This window comes from Sycon ciliatum, chromosome 9, assembly GCF_964019385.1.
Source record: "Sycon ciliatum chromosome 9, ocSycCili1.1, whole genome shotgun sequence".
Taxonomy (NCBI): Eukaryota; Metazoa; Porifera; class Calcarea; order Leucosolenida; family Sycettidae; genus Sycon; species Sycon ciliatum.
This window is the reverse complement of record NC_088651.1, coordinates 1,399,634-1,418,299: the sequence shown is the minus strand read 5'-3', so window position 1 is coordinate 1,418,299 and position 18,666 is coordinate 1,399,634. Positions and strand designations below refer to the sequence as shown.

The following is an 18,666-nucleotide window of genomic DNA, read 5'->3' as shown; positions in this document are numbered from 1 at the left end:
CTCCATCAATGAGCGCAGGGATAAAGTTTAGAAACCCTTCGAGCGAGAACGTGTTTTCAAAAAGGAAGCACAAATATGCCGCGTAACTTCCCCTCTAGTATGGCCCCATCAAAGCCACTCGCTGACTACTTACCAGTAAAATGGGGTTGGACGGTTGTCAGATTAGCTGATATGTTTTCTGCCAACACAACCATAAGCAGTTGTCAACTCTCAAGACTAAAAGAGCTTGCGAAGAAAGTGAGAAACCTTGGCTATGAAAGCACATGAAGCGTCAGAACATAATCGAGCAAACTTGGACCTAGATTACCAGTGTCTGCTCCAGAGCCGGGTCAGTGACCCTGTTCGTGAGTACTTGGACCCTTTGGAAAAAGAACACTGGGTTACCTGCGACCCGGTCGGAAGTCCTGTCGAGTACTATACTTTTTTATACTTCGAGGGTATACCGCCACTGACAGGCTGCATACGCGTGCAGATGCGTGCGGCCAGAGTGCCCAGTGCGAGTACGTTCATACATGTACATGTACAATCATGTACATCAGGAAGTCGAAAGTAAGTTTACGACTCCCTGACACACAGTAGCCGCACTTGAACGCATCTGGCTCTGGCCCAGTGTTGCAGGAGTTGTGCCAGGTAGACGTGTACCCGGTTTGTGTTAAATCCTAGAGCAGGTACTGCATACCCTATCATATCTGTGTACATGGGTATACAGAGTCAGTGTTGTTGCGTCCCACTCAGCACCCTTCTGGTTCATTTCGGCACCAGCACTCTTTGCGTATGCAGAGCTGAGTAGAGTGCAAGTTCGGACCACAAGTACACTGTAGCAGCTTGTAGCAAACCTAACCTGTGCCGTTATGCACGGTACTTGTGTGCATCTACTTCATCCCTGAGTAACACACCTGGTATATGGTGCACAATAGGGCACAGTAAATAATCAGCATGCATCGCAGTTTTCTGCAACATATTCCTGAAGTCACTTTACACCTCAGAAGAATTGCGTCGCTGACTGGAATTCGATACCGGTTTAGTTTCTCTCTGGGTCATTATGAATCATAGAAAACCCGTCATAGAATAGGTCCAAGCTAAAGTACCGTATCACCATGGTAATTCCTGGAAATTCGGTGTGTTTTCTGCCTTTTGTTAAACAAGCAGCAATGTGCAACAGAAATTACCATGGTGATACAGTAGATTACCGTGTGAAGCGGTGTGAGATGCAGCAAAGGTGAGCCTGTTACTGTGAGTCTATGCCCTAAACAATAAACTTTGCCGTGGGATGATTATCCTTGGGCTGCACACTCTGCACACTTATTGCTAGGTATATCATTGGTCTTGTTCGGATCGTCCATTACGTTTGCAGCTGTTCAAACTTGTTTTGTTGTGTATTACTTTATTGATTTATTTATTCTACTTGCCTTTCCTATCTTCTTGTGTTTTAGCATTAGGCGATTTGATCGCAGGACAAGAGAGGAGCTGATGGACGATCTCTCCAATGTTCCTCTTGGTTCGGAGCGGCGCCGAGTGCTGACGTTGGGACTTGGGTAAGGATGAGTGTTCCCTCATGTTTACAAGTTATCCGTTTTGTCCAACACTAACGGTTATATGCAGAATACTGCTGAGTCAAAAATGTGCAACAATTAGCACAAAAACTGACTGATGAGATCATGACATTCAACGACCTGATGTTTAGCTGCATCACGTTTATATCCGTAAGTGTTGGACAAAACGGATAACTCGTAAACTGATGGTCCTCTTTTTTAATTTTAATCCTTGGCTCTCCATCCGAGTTCCCTCGTGTGTGTAGCTATTATTATTTTTTTGGTGACAGTCAATTTTTCTTCAGACTTTTCCCGTTTGTGTCTTTCCCTCAAACTAGTCAATATTTTTACTTACTTATTTTTTTGCCCAGGCTCTACATTCTACCTTTATTTTACTTAGACTAGGGTTAGCTGTCCGTTTACCAGTACTCATCCACACATATGTGCACATAGGGTCTACACAGAACTCTATCAGTAGATATTTTGTGTATAGGGGGTTGTCTATCACCGAGATAGCACTATATACTCGCATTCTGTGTGTTCTCTGGTAGCTATGTCCCTTGGAGACTGTACGGTGTCAGTGTGGTGACCGAGGTCAGGCCGTGTCTGCACTGGCATCGTCAACTTTGCCTACTGCTACGTGCTCCCCAGTGCTCCATCTGTGTCCTGTAATTTGTTTGGGGAGGGGGGGGGGGGGCAATACCGGTACTTCAGGTGCAGGGGGCAAGGGGGGAATGGGGTGGGGGACATCATGCCCCCCAATGAACCTCTCCAGGCGTTGTTCTGGAGTAGACTAACCATAGGCGGAGTGTACACATGCAGCACATAGTTTGGGAGCTAGAACGCGATCGGACTCAGGCATATTCAAAGGCAGTCTATTGTGATAGTAGTCCTGGACTGATCTCACTATGATGATATAGGTCGTGCCCAGCATCACAATGCCAAACATTATAAATGACTGTTTTGTTTGCCTGAGGGGCTAGATGAGCATGCGGCTAGACTGCCGATGGCAACCAACAGGCTCAAGGCTGTGTTGAGACTTCGTCACGGTGAGCGACCCGAGTCAATTGTTTACTCGCCATGACTAGGCATCGCATTGAGCATCGTATGCCCACTAGTATTATGTCACTGTTCTTAGTCGCCCCGGGGGCGCATGCCCGTTATCAGGAGACTTCTCAAAACACATAAGCCCTGGGTCCTGAAGGTTAGGCCTATTGTTAATCTAAATAGTCCTGGCTACTATCCCGCTGAGTTCACTGACTTTCTACTGAACCCGTATGTATGTGAGGAAAGTGCTGTTCTGACCTCAACTGCGGATTTCATCAACTTGGTAGAAGGTTTGCCTGTGCGGGACGATCATTTATAATTGAGTATAGATGTGACCAGCCTTTACTACACCAACATCCCCAACGAGCTCGGTTGTCGTGGTATGTCACACACAGGTGTACAAGGTGGATGCCCCTCGCCCTTCGTACATGGTTATTAACAGCAGTGACTTCCTTGATGTCAGTCATTCGGAAGAAAAATGAGTTCGTGTATGGTAACGATGTGTTTCGGCAGATCCAAGGGACTGCCATGGGTTCGCCTGCAGCAGTGGTCTATGTCGACATTGTTATGCTGTATTTGGAGAAGCGGTACGTTTTGCCGATCTTAGAGGGGGAGGGTTTAGAGGTTCAGGTTTATAGACGCTTTATCATTGCATGGTTGCGAAGGTCAAGTTCAGCGCACTTTAGATACAAGTAGGATTAATAAGTGTTCGGCCCTCAAGTTTTCTCATGAACTGGCACATGATGGCATTGATTTCCTGGACACCACAGTTTTCCGTAGTAAGGGATACATGGCGGTGAAGCCTCATTTCAAGTTCACCAATCGTTTCCTGTATCTGCTTGTCGGTAGTAACCACCTCTGTAGTATGGGCAAAGGTGTGTTCACTGGGGAGTTGATCCATATCCGTCGGTCTTCGACCCTTGACCACCACTACGAAGCTGCTGCCGAGCGGCCGAAGCAGGCTTTCCGGGCCCGTGTATACAAGCGCTCCATCTTTCATCTTTCAGACCCGTACACTAGGAATGGATGCGCAGGGAAGGTATGTTGGTCAAATTGGCATGGGTTTGGGTTATTTCTGTAGTTGTATACAGTGCTCCTCATTGTATTTACCTGGGCCCGGCCTGCTGTCCTTCGCCCGTTGGTCTTGAGGTCCAGGTGTAGTACCCCTACCATACAGTCCGGTTGCCAGCGCGGTTGTTGTTACACGGTGGAACATCGGCAAGAGGTTGCTTGCTCGTTTGCCTCATGCTCAGTGTCCTCAGGGAGTTAGTATTTTCCTCCTGTTTGGATTTTGCAGTGTCTATGGTGTCGGTAATTGAGTTTTTGTTCTGTATGCTTTTCTGTGGTGTGTGGCCGTTGTTCACACATCTTTATCAAGTTGACTTGCTTCCTGGTGTGGTGTACCCTTTTGTTTTATATTGGTGTTGGTCTGGCTGTAGAGTTCTAGCATCCGTAGCTGCCTCAGGGGGTGCCACTTCTCCCATCAGCGTCGACTAGTCCGCCGGTACGTGGTGCTATATTACGTTTAGTTGTCTGTTCCATCCTGTACGGGCTGTGTCCTGCTGACCACACAGTCTGGGTCTCCATACTTTGCATGTTTTCATCGTGTGTAGTGCTCACACGTACATATATGGACTGTCACACCCATATGTTGTACATGTGGCTGCACGTGTTGTCTCTTTGTCGTACCTGCTGCTGTATTTGTGTCTCTGTGCTGCTGACCCGTACATGCTGCTGCGCTGCTTTGTTGTATTGCTGACACGTGCACCTTTTTGTGCTAATATGATATCGAGTACGCCACTTTTTGTGCTGATGAGGGCACCACTTTCCGATATCATGTTTCCTTTTGCCATGTCAGTTGTCAGTTCTCCCGTCGTCTCCTGAAGTGTAGTAATGAATAGCTCTCTCTCTCTCTAGCTCTAGAGAAAAACCACTTGACTAGTCCGTTTGATGTGTGGCGTGGCGAGGGTATAGTAGAGGCAGCTCGTTCTCCAACCGAGACGACATTTGGCGCCCAACGTGGGGCTCAAACCCACGACCCTGAGATTAAGAGTCTCATGCTCTACCGACACATATATGCACGCGGCACCGTTTGTGCTCCTATCCATTTACATATGCTGCTTTCCACACCTGTGCTGACAGTCGGTACGCACCGACTCTGTACGCATGCACGCACACCATTACATTCTGTTGGCATCATATTAGTGAGGTTTTGCATTCCGAAATTCGGCAAAAGATTCGGCACGTGGGAGCGAGGTCGAAAATGCACACGAAGATGCGGCATGTTTGTTCGGAAAAAGCTCACTTTGCCGAACATATTTTTCGGATGAATTTTCTTGTGGAAGAGCGCTAGCGCGTGATTTATTCAAAGAGGTTTCTTATCTTGGCATGGCTTCGCAGGCGTCTTTGACGACATCAGCATCGTCAGCTACCTCTGATTGCTCCTCTCCACTGCCTGTCTACTCTCTTTCGCCTGGAGTGTCCTCACCGTCATCTGTGTGGCTGAAAAGACTATGGCGATACCCATAAAATTTGATTTGGCCATGGAGTTGGTTTTTCTGAGGCGACTGAGGAGGCAGGTTTGGCCCTCGACTCTTTGGGCGCGATCAAAGTTTGTCGGAATCAGCAAGAAAAGGAGCACGGGACAGGACATTGCTGGTGCTGGGGCTCACGAAATCAAAACACATCATTTTCGACTTGCAAAACAAACGTCGGTGCGAAAATTCGACATTTTGATGTTCGACAAATGACCAAAGAACGCCGAGCCGAAATTCGGAATGCAAAACCTCACTATTGCGGAGCTTTCCGGAGCTCCGAGTTAGTTGTTGTTTGGAATACAGCAAGAGAACAACATTACATTGGCACTGCGAGCAAACGCCTGATCCTCGCCATGTCCCTACTGTCACTACCGCCTCCGGAGCCATTCCCGATCTACAGCAGTCTCTACGACGCTGCTGCCCATTTTCCTGCCTGGGAACGGTGTTTCCAAATCTATGTCGCAGCAGCCGGCATCTCGGATGACACTCGCCAGAGAGACACTTTCCAGTATGTGGCCGGCAAGGACATCCAGCAGCTCGTCCCTACGTTAGCCAACACTGGCAACGATCTCGACGGCCTCATAACTGCCGCCGCCGACTACTTTCAGTCGAAGCAGAGCCCCAGCATGGCCCGCTTCCACTTCCGGCAGGTCACCCAGCAGCCTGGCGAAACGTTAGACACGTTTTATACTCGTTTGCTGGCATCGGCAACGACCTGCAGCTTCGCCGACGATGCCCAGAAGAACGTGGCTCTCTGTGATCAAATTGTGGCAGGATGCACGTCCGATCCACTCCGCAGAAAACTGCTGGAGACTGCGTCCCTTGATCTCGCCAAGGCGCTCAAGGCCGCCAGAGCATTTGAAGCGTCAGTGGAACAGACGACGGCGTTCCGGCGCACACAAGACTCGATCAATGCCCTCCGTCATCAGCCACCGTTCTACAAAAGGACACAGCCGCCTCCTGCTACTGTTTCAACTCCGTCGCGTCGACCGATGCAGTCTTCGCCACATCCAGCTGCAAACTCGTACCACCAGCCACCTGCCCCAGTCGCCACTCGCGCTCCAGGCCAGCGGGAATCCAGCACATCGCTCTGCTACCGCTGTGGAGAGCCAGGCCACCCTGAGTCACGTCGCTACGCAGTTTTGCACTGTAAACGTCTGCCCATGGGCGTATCGTCCGCATCCGAGATCCTACAGCGCACACCGGACGCCATGGCTCGCTGGCCTCGACGGTGTGAAGAACGTCCACGACAACATCTTCAACTTTGGTAAGAGCGTCGAAGAGCACAACCGACGACTCGCCGCCTGCCTCCAGCGGCTCCAAGATCACAATGTTACACTCAACCGAGCCAAATGTCACAAATGTCACATCCTCAAGCCTCGGCTCAAGTTCATGGTTAGCGTCTACTCCGACAAGGGCATCCGCGCCTCTCCCAGCCACCAGCAGTCTGTGGCTACATTCTCTACGCCATCTTGCGTCAGCGACATACAGAGTTTCCTGGGTCTCACCAACTTCCTCCGCCGTTACATTCGTAACATGGCCGATCTCACCACGCCACTCCCTGCTCTCACTAAGAAAGGTACTGCTTGGCGTTGAACTGATGTTGAGCAGCAATCATTTGATGCACTGCAGAAGGCCATCGCCGAAGACTGCATGCTGCAATACTTTGACCGCAAGTAGCCCTCCGCGGAATATGCTCGTATTTTTACCGATAATTCCTTTGAGCATTGCTCAAAATTACGTCCGATAATTCCCGTAATTCCACCAATAATTCTCACAATAATGCTTTTTTTCTTCCCTTTTTTGCAGATACCGTACCGCTTACGGGTTTTTTTTGCCACTTGTACGGGCAAAAAAATCACGGTTCGCGTGAAACTCGGCTGGAAGCTTTTTTTCTTTCTCTTTTGAAATACCGGGCGATCAACTCATTCAGGATCACAAGCTTTTTCCGGGTACAAATCAGGGTGTTAAAATGGAAAAAATTGAAAAAAGGGGGGCATTGCTCAAATTTTACCGATTATTCCACACAAAGTTGGTTGCTCCAACGAGGAGCACACGCTTCTTGCCGAACTTGACACTTGACTGACTCACGACTGCCATCCGGAGCACACGAGGAGCACGTCGCACCTTCCGCTCGGCAAACCTGTAAGAAAGCACCACTCCCTGCTCAATACACAGTGTTTCGGGGAATTCACCCCTCATCAGTTGAGCTTGAGTAGGCTGAGGAAGATTGTGCCTGAAAAGCACCACTTATATACTGCTCTCCAGGCCAAACCATCACCAGGGATACATACTTACAGAGACGCTTTGTTTCCAGCGCGACAAACACCTAGTGAATCCCCAGGTAGCAGCGTGAGTCAGAGTCGCTCATGGAGTTGTGCTAAACAAACGTTGAGAGCCAGTATAGCTATTCACAACGCTGTCACCTCCAACAACTAGTCGCACGTCCCCAATTATCAGCAAACGGGTGTGCGTTACAGGATTGGCCTGGCAACTTCAAACAGGCACAATCCACTAACGTGGTGCCCCGTCAACTTCAACGGGAACACACCGATACAAACACAGCCCCACAACAGCAAAACGGGAACGCCGTTACAAATATGGTGCCCTGCCAACTTAACGGGAACGCACCAACACAAGCTGGCCTGGCACCTTCAAACAGGCACAACTGACAAAACACGGCATCCAGCAACAGCAAATGGGTAGGTACACCGTTACAAGAACAGTCCATCGCACCAAAATGCTGCTGCCACAACATTATAGCAGCAGCACGCCAGACATGCATACATGGCATTCCCAAAAGCAGATACTTGGAGTCAAATTCATCCATCACACTGTTTGTTAGGGCTGAATTTTCCAGTGACAATAGCAAATCCCACCTAAGGCACATGTGATGAGATCTGTACACCAACTATCGTCACAGAATCAATGCACATTAGTAGAGCATAAACACTCACTTGCGCTCATACCCTGTCACGTAGAGATGCTACTCTACGTGTACTGTTCCGATGTCCATTGGGGTGGTATGCCGGCCACTTGCCAGATGTAGAGCTTCTAAGCCGTACTTTGCCACCGTCTGCTTGCCGTATCATATTTAAATAAGGCCGAGTAAGGTGGATCCCTTTGGCAAAAGTGAACACAGGCTTGGTGCTACAGGCATGGGCTGTCATGTACCGGAATAGCCAATACCGGGCATGTTTCGTCGACAGTAGATGGAACTGCGACGGCTCCACCGTATATGGCCGCGTCTTAGTGACCTTCAGGCGCAACGTGACTAAGTCAGGTGCGAGACTCCCAGCCTCCCACACAAATACTCTTTGGCTGTCAAACGAGTGAATACTAGTAGATGATGCTAAATACTCGCTGGCAAACAATAAGCCATACAAGGCCAGTAGTATACTTACCCACAGCATAGCCTGATCTACAATATGACTGATTGGATCGTTGTAAGTATTGCCGAAAATGGATTAAGTCGTCCACTAAAAGCTCTTTGAAACTCAGATGTTGAGCCAATATGGCAATAATAAAATTAATGTAGAAAGGAAAAGGACGTATGGATATGAGTGTAGAGTAACTGTCACTATATACTAAATACAGTCAGAAAGTGCAACAACCAGGCACTAAAACATTTGACGACCCGACTCCTGGCTTCAACACATCTCCGTGGTGTTAAGGAGAGACCAAAGAGGGAAAGGTAATACTGGTTTCGTCATCGTCCAGTAACAAGTAACAATCAACATTTCTTGTTCTTGTGGGACTGTAGCTTCAACTACTAGCTTGTGCTCATTTTCGTTGCGCTTACCTTCCCCTCTTTGGTCTCTCCTTTTAACCTTGAACCTTCCAAGTTGGAAGGCTGTTGGTTAGCGCTACGGAGATGTGTTGAAGCTAGGAGTCAGGTCGTCGAATGTCTCAGCACTCTGTCAGTTTTGTGCCTAGTTGTTGCATTTTTTTTACTGTAGTAGCTAGTTACAGTGGTGGACAGTTACTCTTAACTCGTATCCATATGTCCTTTTCCTTTCTAATAAAAGCTCTATCCGCAAATACGCCGAGGCGGCTTGCCGTCTCTCGCTCTATGCCATGCAACACAACTGTTGAGCGAGCAGCTTTTAGGCCAGCCCCATTGCACAACAGGTAATAGGCTACTAATAGCGTAACGCAGCTAGGTAAACACGAATCGATGAAAGAGGCAGACTTCTTAGAACAAAGAGACTAGTTGTGAAGGACACAACATTTTCAGCAGTCAGCAGTAGGAGAAATTGCTCTTAATTATGCAGCAATACTAGGCTTACACGTTTGTGTCATGCGTTCTGAGACGGAGTCCTTGACTAGCTCGTCACTGGCCGCACTCAGAGCAGCAGTCGTCACTGGCCGCACTCAGAGCAGCAGTCGTCACTACACATGGGTTGGGAAGCAATGGACAAAAATAACACTTGCCACGCACACATGCACTGCTTACCAGCTAAGTTAATATGTCATACTGTACTGCAGCAAGCAAGGAACTGGCAATACCTGCACCAGGCCTATCTACTGTGACCCATGCCATTGTGAATGAGAAGAGGCAGCATTTGACAGTATGAGCGGTGTGATGAACGGGAATGCATAATACAAGCCAGTCGAGCATTGGTACATGTACTTACGGACGCAAGTTGGCTGCACACCGCTCCACTGGCCGTTGATTTCACAAGTACGCACGGCCGAGCCCATAAGGACATAGGGAGATGTGCACACAAACGTGGTCGTGTTGCTGAACATCAAGCCGTTCACGGTCATTGAGCCCAGTGCCGGTGGTGACAGGACCTGGCAGTCGGTTTGACCTGCACAAGCACAGAGTGCACAGAGCACAGAGCACAGGCATTCAGTGCATGCATGTTTGGCCTAGGGGTGAAACGAGTGCCAAAATTGAGGACTCGAGTACTCTTTGAAAAAACGAGCGAGTATTCAAGCGAGTACGAGTATTTTACTGACAACATAAAACAATGTACTGCACACACTCTCGTAACACTGAACGTATTACACCTGATACACATGTAGTCTTGCATGCAGCCTAGTGCAGGAAATAGTCTGAACTACGTCTTTTGTTGGTAAGTAGGGACAAGTAATAATTTCACACTTGCATGGGTTATCAGTACTGGTCAGAGTAACAGACGTGCTTGATGTACAAGCAAACAGTACACTGTGCATAAGATACTTTGAGTGTTTTGCGACACGAGTCCTCACTCCTTTCGAATTTTCGAGCAAGCGCTCGAGTATTCGATATACTCGTTTCATCCCTAAAACGTTTGTGTATGTGTGCGTGGCACAGACGTTGGTTTTGAATACATTGTAGTACACGCATTGTGTAAAGGAAATTGATGCGAAGACTGCCTCAACATGGCCATGCAAAGTAATAAAATAAATACAGCAGTGAATAGCGGTCAACAGTAGCTCTCAGGGGCGTACATAGGGCGGTTCCCGGGATGCCCGGGAACCAGTAAAATAATTTCGATGTGGGTAGATCTACGGAGAATGTTTTGATCAAGGCCCAGCGTGCATGCAGTGCATGCATGCCTAGGCGGCGTAGTCGCCTGCAGTCCGCCTGACCGTCCGAGGACGGTGACAAGGCAAGGTGTAAAAGTGCTGCTGAGGCATTTTTGTGACACAGCGTAGATCTACTGAACTTACTGGGTGCAACGAAGTCTCTACATACGAGTTACAGAGTGCCCAGTGCGAGTACGTTCATACATGTACATGTACAATCATGTACATCAGGAAGTCGAAAGTAAGTTTACGACTCCCTGACACACAGTAGCCGCACTTGAACGCATCTGGCTCTGGCCCAGTGTTGCAGGAGTTGTGCCAGGTAGACGTGTACCCGGTTTGTGTTAAATCCTAGAGCAGGTACTGCATACCCTATCATATCTGTGTACATGGGTATACAGAGTCAGTGTTGTTGCGTCCCACTCAGCACCCTTCTGGTTCATTTCGGCACCAGCACTCTTTGCGTATGCAGAGCTGAGTAGAGTGCAAGTTCGGACCACAAGTACACTGTAGCAGCTTGTAGCAAACCTAACCTGTGCCGTTATGCACGGTACTTGTGTGCATCTACTTCATCCCTGAGTAACACACCTGGTATATGGTGCACAATAGGGCACAGTAAATAATCAGCATGCATCGCAGTTTTCTGCAACATATTCCTGAAGTCACTTTACACCTCAGAAGAATTGCGTCGCTGACTGGAATTCGATACCGGTTTAGTTTCTCTCTGGGTCATTATGAATCATAGAAAACCCGTCATAGAATAGGTCCAAGCTAAAGTACCGTATCACCATGGTAATTCCTGGAAATTCGGTGTGTTTTCTGCCTTTTGTTAAACAAGCAGCAATGTGCAACAGAAATTACCATGGTGATACAGTAGATTACCGTGTGAAGCGGTGTGAGATGCAGCAAAGGTGAGCCTGTTACTGTGAGTCTATGCCCTAAACAATAAACTTTGCCGTGGGATGATTATCCTTGGGCTGCACACTCTGCACACTTATTGCTAGGTATATCATTGGTCTTGTTCGGATCGTCCATTACGTTTGCAGCTGTTCAAACTTGTTTTGTTGTGTATTACTTTATTGATTTATTTATTCTACTTGCCTTTCCTATCTTCTTGTGTTTTAGCATTAGGCGATTTGATCGCAGGACAAGAGAGGAGCTGATGGACGATCTCTCCAATGTTCCTCTTGGTTCGGAGCGGCGCCGAGTGCTGACGTTGGGACTTGGGTAAGGATGAGTGTTCCCTCATGTTTACAAGTTATCCGTTTTGTCCAACACTAACGGTTATATGCAGAATACTGCTGAGTCAAAAATGTGCAACAATTAGCACAAAAACTGACTGATGAGATCATGACATTCAACGACCTGATGTTTAGCTGCATCACGTTTATATCCGTAAGTGTTGGACAAAACGGATAACTCGTAAACTGATGGTCCTCTTTTTTAATTTTAATCCTTGGCTCTCCATCCGAGTTCCCTCGTGTGTGTAGCTATTATTATTTTTTTGGTGACAGTCAATTTTTCTTCAGACTTTTCCCGTTTGTGTCTTTCCCTCAAACTAGTCAATATTTTTACTTACTTATTTTTTTGCCCAGGCTCTACATTCTACCTTTATTTTACTTAGACTAGGGTTAGCTGTCCGTTTACCAGTACTCATCCACACATATGTGCACATAGGGTCTACACAGAACTCTATCAGTAGATATTTTGTGTATAGGGGGTTGTCTATCACCGAGATAGCACTATATACTCGCATTCTGTGTGTTCTCTGGTAGCTATGTCCCTTGGAGACTGTACGGTGTCAGTGTGGTGACCGAGGTCAGGCCGTGTCTGCACTGGCATCGTCAACTTTGCCTACTGCTACGTGCTCCCCAGTGCTCCATCTGTGTCCTGTAATTTGTTTGGGGAGGGGGGGGGGGGGCAATACCGGTACTTCAGGTGCAGGGGGCAAGGGGGGAATGGGGTGGGGGACATCATGCCCCCCAATGAACCTCTCCAGGCGTTGTTCTGGAGTAGACTAACCATAGGCGGAGTGTACACATGCAGCACATAGTTTGGGAGCTAGAACGCGATCGGACTCAGGCATATTCAAAGGCAGTCTATTGTGATAGTAGTCCTGGACTGATCTCACTATGATGATATAGGTCGTGCCCAGCATCACAATGCCAAACATTATAAATGACTGTTTTGTTTGCCTGAGGGGCTAGATGAGCATGCGGCTAGACTGCCGATGGCAACCAACAGGCTCAAGGCTGTGTTGAGACTTCGTCACGGTGAGCGACCCGAGTCAATTGTTTACTCGCCATGACTAGGCATCGCATTGAGCATCGTATGCCCACTAGTATTATGTCACTGTTCTTAGTCGCCCCGGGGGCGCATGCCCGTTATCAGGAGACTTCTCAAAACACATAAGCCCTGGGTCCTGAAGGTTAGGCCTATTGTTAATCTAAATAGTCCTGGCTACTATCCCGCTGAGTTCACTGACTTTCTACTGAACCCGTATGTATGTGAGGAAAGTGCTGTTCTGACCTCAACTGCGGATTTCATCAACTTGGTAGAAGGTTTGCCTGTGCGGGACGATCATTTATAATTGAGTATAGATGTGACCAGCCTTTACTACACCAACATCCCCAACGAGCTCGGTTGTCGTGGTATGTCACACACAGGTGTACAAGGTGGATGCCCCTCGCCCTTCGTACATGGTTATTAACAGCAGTGACTTCCTTGATGTCAGTCATTCGGAAGAAAAATGAGTTCGTGTATGGTAACGATGTGTTTCGGCAGATCCAAGGGACTGCCATGGGTTCGCCTGCAGCAGTGGTCTATGTCGACATTGTTATGCTGTATTTGGAGAAGCGGTACGTTTTGCCGATCTTAGAGGGGGAGGGTTTAGAGGTTCAGGTTTATAGACGCTTTATCATTGCATGGTTGCGAAGGTCAAGTTCAGCGCACTTTAGATACAAGTAGGATTAATAAGTGTTCGGCCCTCAAGTTTTCTCATGAACTGGCACATGATGGCATTGATTTCCTGGACACCACAGTTTTCCGTAGTAAGGGATACATGGCGGTGAAGCCTCATTTCAAGTTCACCAATCGTTTCCTGTATCTGCTTGTCGGTAGTAACCACCTCTGTAGTATGGGCAAAGGTGTGTTCACTGGGGAGTTGATCCATATCCGTCGGTCTTCGACCCTTGACCACCACTACGAAGCTGCTGCCGAGCGGCCGAAGCAGGCTTTCCGGGCCCGTGTATACAAGCGCTCCATCTTTCATCTTTCAGACCCGTACACTAGGAATGGATGCGCAGGGAAGGTATGTTGGTCAAATTGGCATGGGTTTGGGTTATTTCTGTAGTTGTATACAGTGCTCCTCATTGTATTTACCTGGGCCCGGCCTGCTGTCCTTCGCCCGTTGGTCTTGAGGTCCAGGTGTAGTACCCCTACCATACAGTCCGGTTGCCAGCGCGGTTGTTGTTACACGGTGGAACATCGGCAAGAGGTTGCTTGCTCGTTTGCCTCATGCTCAGTGTCCTCAGGGAGTTAGTATTTTCCTCCTGTTTGGATTTTGCAGTGTCTATGGTGTCGGTAATTGAGTTTTTGTTCTGTATGCTTTTCTGTGGTGTGTGGCCGTTGTTCACACATCTTTATCAAGTTGACTTGCTTCCTGGTGTGGTGTACCCTTTTGTTTTATATTGGTGTTGGTCTGGCTGTAGAGTTCTAGCATCCGTAGCTGCCTCAGGGGGTGCCACTTCTCCCATCAGCGTCGACTAGTCCGCCGGTACGTGGTGCTATATTACGTTTAGTTGTCTGTTCCATCCTGTACGGGCTGTGTCCTGCTGACCACACAGTCTGGGTCTCCATACTTTGCATGTTTTCATCGTGTGTAGTGCTCACACGTACATATATGGACTGTCACACCCATATGTTGTACATGTGGCTGCACGTGTTGTCTCTTTGTCGTACCTGCTGCTGTATTTGTGTCTCTGTGCTGCTGACCCGTACATGCTGCTGCGCTGCTTTGTTGTATTGCTGACACGTGCACCTTTTTGTGCTAATATGATATCGAGTACGCCACTTTTTGTGCTGATGAGGGCACCACTTTCCGATATCATGTTTCCTTTTGCCATGTCAGTTGTCAGTTCTCCCGTCGTCTCCTGAAGTGTAGTAATGAATAGCTCTCTCTCTCTCTAGCTCTAGAGAAAAACCACTTGACTAGTCCGTTTGATGTGTGGCGTGGCGAGGGTATAGTAGAGGCAGCTCGTTCTCCAACCGAGACGACATTTGGCGCCCAACGTGGGGCTCAAACCCACGACCCTGAGATTAAGAGTCTCATGCTCTACCGACACATATATGCACGCGGCACCGTTTGTGCTCCTATCCATTTACATATGCTGCTTTCCACACCTGTGCTGACAGTCGGTACGCACCGACTCTGTACGCATGCACGCACACCATTACATTCTGTTGGCATCATATTAGTGAGGTTTTGCATTCCGAAATTCGGCAAAAGATTCGGCACGTGGGAGCGAGGTCGAAAATGCACACGAAGATGCGGCATGTTTGTTCGGAAAAAGCTCACTTTGCCGAACATATTTTTCGGATGAATTTTCTTGTGGAAGAGCGCTAGCGCGTGATTTATTCAAAGAGGTTTCTTATCTTGGCATGGCTTCGCAGGCGTCTTTGACGACATCAGCATCGTCAGCTACCTCTGATTGCTCCTCTCCACTGCCTGTCTACTCTCTTTCGCCTGGAGTGTCCTCACCGTCATCTGTGTGGCTGAAAAGACTATGGCGATACCCATAAAATTTGATTTGGCCATGGAGTTGGTTTTTCTGAGGCGACTGAGGAGGCAGGTTTGGCCCTCGACTCTTTGGGCGCGATCAAAGTTTGTCGGAATCAGCAAGAAAAGGAGCACGGGACAGGACATTGCTGGTGCTGGGGCTCACGAAATCAAAACACATCATTTTCGACTTGCAAAACAAACGTCGGTGCGAAAATTCGACATTTTGATGTTCGACAAATGACCAAAGAACGCCGAGCCGAAATTCGGAATGCAAAACCTCACTATTGCGGAGCTTTCCGGAGCTCCGAGTTAGTTGTTGTTTGGAATACAGCAAGAGAACAACATTACATTGGCACTGCGAGCAAACGCCTGATCCTCGCCATGTCCCTACTGTCACTACCGCCTCCGGAGCCATTCCCGATCTACAGCAGTCTCTACGACGCTGCTGCCCATTTTCCTGCCTGGGAACGGTGTTTCCAAATCTATGTCGCAGCAGCCGGCATCTCGGATGACACTCGCCAGAGAGACACTTTCCAGTATGTGGCCGGCAAGGACATCCAGCAGCTCGTCCCTACGTTAGCCAACACTGGCAACGATCTCGACGGCCTCATAACTGCCGCCGCCGACTACTTTCAGTCGAAGCAGAGCCCCAGCATGGCCCGCTTCCACTTCCGGCAGGTCACCCAGCAGCCTGGCGAAACGTTAGACACGTTTTATACTCGTTTGCTGGCATCGGCAACGACCTGCAGCTTCGCCGACGATGCCCAGAAGAACGTGGCTCTCTGTGATCAAATTGTGGCAGGATGCACGTCCGATCCACTCCGCAGAAAACTGCTGGAGACTGCGTCCCTTGATCTCGCCAAGGCGCTCAAGGCCGCCAGAGCATTTGAAGCGTCAGTGGAACAGACGACGGCGTTCCGGCGCACACAAGACTCGATCAATGCCCTCCGTCATCAGCCACCGTTCTACAAAAGGACACAGCCGCCTCCTGCTACTGTTTCAACTCCGTCGCGTCGACCGATGCAGTCTTCGCCACATCCAGCTGCAAACTCGTACCACCAGCCACCTGCCCCAGTCGCCACTCGCGCTCCAGGCCAGCGGGAATCCAGCACATCGCTCTGCTACCGCTGTGGAGAGCCAGGCCACCCTGAGTCACGTCGCTACGCAGTTTTGCACTGTAAACGTCTGCCCATGGGCGTATCGTCCGCATCCGAGATCCTACAGCGCACACCGGACGCCATGGCTCGCTGGCCTCGACGGTGTGAAGAACGTCCACGACAACATCTTCAACTTTGGTAAGAGCGTCGAAGAGCACAACCGACGACTCGCCGCCTGCCTCCAGCGGCTCCAAGATCACAATGTTACACTCAACCGAGCCAAATGTCACAAATGTCACATCCTCAAGCCTCGGCTCAAGTTCATGGTTAGCGTCTACTCCGACAAGGGCATCCGCGCCTCTCCCAGCCACCAGCAGTCTGTGGCTACATTCTCTACGCCATCTTGCGTCAGCGACATACAGAGTTTCCTGGGTCTCACCAACTTCCTCCGCCGTTACATTCGTAACATGGCCGATCTCACCACGCCACTCCCTGCTCTCACTAAGAAAGGTACTGCTTGGCGTTGAACTGATGTTGAGCAGCAATCATTTGATGCACTGCAGAAGGCCATCGCCGAAGACTGCATGCTGCAATACTTTGACCGCAAGTAGGCCTCCGCGGAATATGCTCGTATTTTTACCGATAATTCCTTTGAGCATTGCTCAAAATTACGTCCGATAATTCCCGTAATTCCACCAATAATTCTCACAATAATGCTTTTTTTCTTCCCTTTTTTGCAGATACCGTACCGCTTACGGGTTTTTTTTGCCACTTGTACGGGCAAAAAAATCACGGTTCGCGTGAAACTCGGCTGGAAGCTTTTTTTCTTTCTCTTTTGAAATACCGGGCGATCAACTCATTCAGGATCACAAGCTTTTTCCGGGTACAAATCAGGGTGTTAAAATGGAAAAAATTGAAAAAAGGGGGGCATTGCTCAAATTTTACCGATTATTCCACACAAAGTTGGTTGCTCCAACGAGGAGCACACGCTTCTTGCCGAACTTGACACTTGACTGACTCACGACTGCCATCCGGAGCACACGAGGAGCACGTCGCACCTTCCGCTCGGCAAACCTGTAAGAAAGCACCACTCCCTGCTCAATACACAGTGTTTCGGGGAATTCACCCCTCATCAGTTGAGCTTGAGTAGGCTGAGGAAGATTGTGCCTGAAAAGCACCACTTATATACTGCTCTCCAGGCCAAACCATCACCAGGGATACATACTTACAGAGACGCTTTGTTTCCAGCGCGACAAACACCTCGTGAATCCCCAGGTAGCAGCGTGAGTCAGAGTCGCTCATGGAGTTGTGCTAAACAAACGTTGAGAGCCAGTATAGCTATTCACAACGCTGTCACCTCCAACAACTAGTCGCACGTCCCCAATTATCAGCAAACGGGTGTGCGTTACAGGATTGGCCTGGCAACTTCAAACAGGCACAATCCACTAACGTGGTGCCCCGTCAACTTCAACGGGAACACACCGATACAAACACAGCCCCACAACAGCAAAACGGGAACGCCGTTACAAATATGGTGCCCTGCCAACTTAACGGGAACGCACCAACACAAGCTGGCCTGGCACCTTCAAACAGGCACAACTGACAAAACACGGCATCCAGCAACAGCAAATGGGTAGGTACACCGTTACAAGAACAGTCCATCGCACCAAAATGCTGCTGCCACAACATTATAGCAGCAGCACGCCAGACATGCATACATGGCATTCCCAAAAGCAGATACTTGGAGTCAAATTCATCCATCACACTGTTTGTTAGGGCTGAATTTTCCAGTGACAATAGCAAATCCCACCTAAGGCACATGTGATGAGATCTGTACACCAACTATCGTCACAGAATCAATGCACATTAGTAGAGCATAAACACTCACTTGCGCTCATACCCTGTCACGTAGAGATGCTACTCTACGTGTACTGTTCCGATGTCCATTGGGGTGGTATGCCGGCCACTTGCCAGATGTAGAGCTTCTAAGCCGTACTTTGCCACCGTCTGCTTGCCGTATCATATTTAAATAAGGCCGAGTAAGGTGGATCCCTTTGGCAAAAGTGAACACAGGCTTGGTGCTACAGGCATGGGCTGTCATGTACCGGAATAGCCAATACCGGGCATGTTTCGTCGACAGTAGATGGAACTGCGAC

General features: G+C 48.8%; 1 long non-coding RNA gene across 2 annotated transcripts; it reads right to left on the bottom strand.

The window, feature by feature from the left end:
• Window positions 1-9,290: 9,290 nt before the first annotated feature.
• LOC135825071 (uncharacterized) lies at window positions 9,291-10,779 on the bottom strand. 2 transcript variants are annotated; one of them, XR_010555009.1, is made up of 2 exons: window positions 9,754-10,779; window positions 9,291-9,508 (listed from the first exon to the last, which is right to left on the bottom strand). It is a non-coding gene; the product is annotated as an uncharacterized LOC135825071 (long non-coding RNA). The 2 variants fall into 2 exon arrangements; XR_010555010.1 differs by having other exon boundaries at window positions 9,291-9,480.
• Window positions 10,780-18,666: the final 7,887 nt, after the last annotated feature.